This window comes from Limulus polyphemus, unplaced genomic scaffold, assembly GCF_000517525.1.
Source record: "Limulus polyphemus unplaced genomic scaffold, Limulus_polyphemus-2.1.2 Scaffold166, whole genome shotgun sequence".
Taxonomy (NCBI): Eukaryota; Metazoa; Arthropoda; class Merostomata; order Xiphosura; family Limulidae; genus Limulus; species Limulus polyphemus.
Window position 1 is genome coordinate 567,954 of NW_013665776.1, and position 3,087 is coordinate 571,040.

The 3,087-nt window shown below is 34.6% G+C and overlaps 1 protein-coding gene across 2 annotated transcripts in view; it reads left to right on the forward strand.

The window, feature by feature from the left end:
- The first annotated feature begins 2,315 nt into the window (after positions 1-2,315).
- Positions 2,316-3,087, forward strand: part of LOC106477521 (HIV Tat-specific factor 1 homolog) — a 24,154-nt gene continuing 23,382 nt past the window's right edge. The window contains exon 1 of one of the 2 annotated variants that reach the window (XM_013938077.2): positions 2,316-2,368. The gene's annotated coding sequence lies outside the window, so the exon portion shown is untranslated. Of the gene's footprint in view, positions 2,369-2,715; positions 2,878-3,087 lie in introns of those variants that run through there. The other variant, XM_022381465.1, reaches the window with a different exon arrangement.

Consider the following 3,087-nt stretch of genomic DNA (forward strand, 5'->3'; position numbering starts at 1 on the left):
TTATAGCGCTATAAACAGCGGTGAGGAAAGCACAGATAGCTTATTATGTAGCTTCATATTTTACAACAAAGAAAAGAAAGAATAGTGTAGAAGGCGTAGAAGAAGTATTATGGTATACTAAGTATGAAACATAAAATATATGCTAACAGTAATAATTTTAATATTAGAAAAAGCGTATCAGTATAACTCTACATTTCCCTTTACTCCTTACCTGGCCTTATGTTTAATTAATTAACAGTGTTGTTTGTAAATATGTGACTCATAATAACACTCTCCCTTGTAATTTTTTGTTATAGTTGAAGGTTCGTATTTATTATATAATCGAAATGTTAGTGTTATTATGTTCTGTTTTGCTGTTTATTAGGTATGTTTAATTAATAAAACAACTTATGTTAAAAAGATTACGATTGTTAACCTGCTTGGAAAGATGACTGTTAGATAAAAATCTGTTTTGTTTAAGTTATTTCTTTTTTATGATTAAGCACAAAGCTACAAAATAGGCTATCTGCCAACCATTGATATCGAAACTCGATTTTTAAAGTGTAAGCCGTCAAGTTTACTTCTGAGCCACGGGAGGGTGACGCGTAAGTCAATTGCAGTTCTTATATTTTGCCGCAGTAGGGTGTTTTTGAATATAAACTGACTGACCGTATGTAACGATATATGTATTGCACGTAGCAACAAATAGAAACACCTTAAATATTTCGGAGTAGTACTCGACAGAACTTTAACATGCAGACAACACCTAGAAAGTACTGCACAAAAATAAAAGAAGAGGAACTCGCTGATCGGTAAGCTAGCCAGGGGTCGTCATGGGAAGCATCTCAAATTGTGTTAAGAACATCCGCACTGGCCCTATGCTACAGCGTAGCTGAATATTGTGCCCCAGTGTGGACATGCAGTACCCACACAAGAAAAGTCGATGCCCAGCTGAATGAAACGATGCGAATTATATCCGGTGCCATCAAATCTACACCATCGACTTGGCTGCCAACAATGAGTGTGATTGCTCCACCACACCTCCGCAGAGAGGAGGCCACTCAAAAGCAGCACCAACGTATTAGAAACACAAATACTGACACACCCTTGAAACAAATAATTGACAGAGCAACCCACCACTTCAAGACTAAAATCAAGAAAACCTTTCTATAAGTCAACGAAAGAAAACTTCAACATTAAAGAAGCTTGAAGAGGGGAATGGAGGGAGTGCCCTCCCAGGGGTGGAGACCTGGTGGGGGACCCCACTGAGCCACTGCCCGGTTTCTATCGCCTAACCAGAAAGCAATGGACACAAGCAAACAGGCTGAGGTCAAGCCATGGCAGAACATTGGCCAACCTGCATCGATGGGGTTATCGTGAATCCCCTATATGTCCAGCATGTCAGGAATCCACACAAGGCACAGAACATCTCGTGTTGCACTCCGGTCACAGAGGTACCGGGAGGATATGGTACAATCCATATCGCGGGCAAAGCATTCATTGACTGGATCATGACTGCGAATTTGGAGGTGTAAGAAACACCATACGCAACTACTAGTGGGCATAAATAACACACCCTTTATTATTATTTAAAATTTATAAGCATAATTACTGCTATTCTATATGACGTATTTTTAAACAACATGTGAATAGTATTATGGATTAATTATAAAATAAAAGAGTTTTAAATCAAATATAAAGTAGTTGTTATGGTAACGTCATCAGTAAAATATAAAAATTAGAACTATCGATGGCTTGAACATTCGAAGGTCAGAATCTAACTTTAATTACTGCCCCACTATGTTTCAGTCTCGGCAGTTTTATTTTTTTCACAAGAGCACAGAGTGATTGCCTAATGGAATGAGTTGTCTACGGTAGTTGTGTATGTCGGCACTTTACAAGAGTTTAAAAAGAAGAATCGATAATTTCCTTAAAACAACGATTATGTTTAAATTTTTATCTTCTCTCGAAAATGGATGTTCAAGGACAGCCTTTTAGGCCTTTCTATGAGGTTTTAAGTCCGTTTTACTTCACCATATTGTAACCTAAATTAATTGTGGTATGCCAATAATGTTATGACATTTCGTCGAATTTTGGTGAAGAAGAAAATAAATCTTCAACATATATATACAATAGGTGGTTCTTGTTGTCGCTATGCTGTGTTAAACAAAAAAGAAGTTTAATATTTTAATAAGATTACAGTTTGTGTTTTATTTATCATTTAGTGGCGGTTCTTTATTTAGATGTGGGCTTTTAGCTGTGTAACTTTTAATATTGTTGTTTTCATAATTTGTTTTTGACACAGCTGTTTCATTATTACAAAATAAAAATAAATATTTTAATAAATATTTGACCACTAGAGGGCAAACTTTTTATTTGGAGAATAGAGGTATTATGAATTCATAAATTTCCAATTTGAAAACATATCTAAATAACTCGTTTATGATGTATTTAAACATCGTATTTATTTCCACATTTAATTGCTGATCTATACTTTAATTAAATTACATATGTAAGTGTGAGAAATGGTATTATAAAATCGAAGTGTGCTTAGGCCTAAGTAGTTAAAGTAGTAATGGTAATATTACCATTATTACTTTAGACTTTAGTTTAGCCTAATTTAGATAGCCAATTTCGAAATTGGGTTCTTGGTAGTGTGGCACATTTTGGCCATTTTTAATTTAACTTATAAGTCAAGTGACAAATTTGATATAAAGCAAAGAAAAAATGTCAAAATTGAGGACCAACTGTGTTATACTCAAGTCAAACTTAAAGTATCAGTGACTCAATTATATAGTCAATATGGTTTCATGAAGGAAGTTACTAAGGAAATTCTTGCCTTACAAGTTACAAATCTTTTGGTATTCTTTGAAAAGGTTACTACTTATGTAGATTATGGTAAGGGTGTAAATATGGTGTATCTGAATTTTCAGAAAGTATTTGACAAAGTACCTTATAAGAGATTTGTAAAAAAATTTATCTCTATAGGTGTGAAGGGTAAGTTAGAAAATTGTATAGAATTTAAGAGTAGCTGGATGGAAGAAAGCAGAGGTTGAAACTTAGAAGAGGTATCTTCCCTACTCTAAACCAACACCCCGGGGTGCAAGA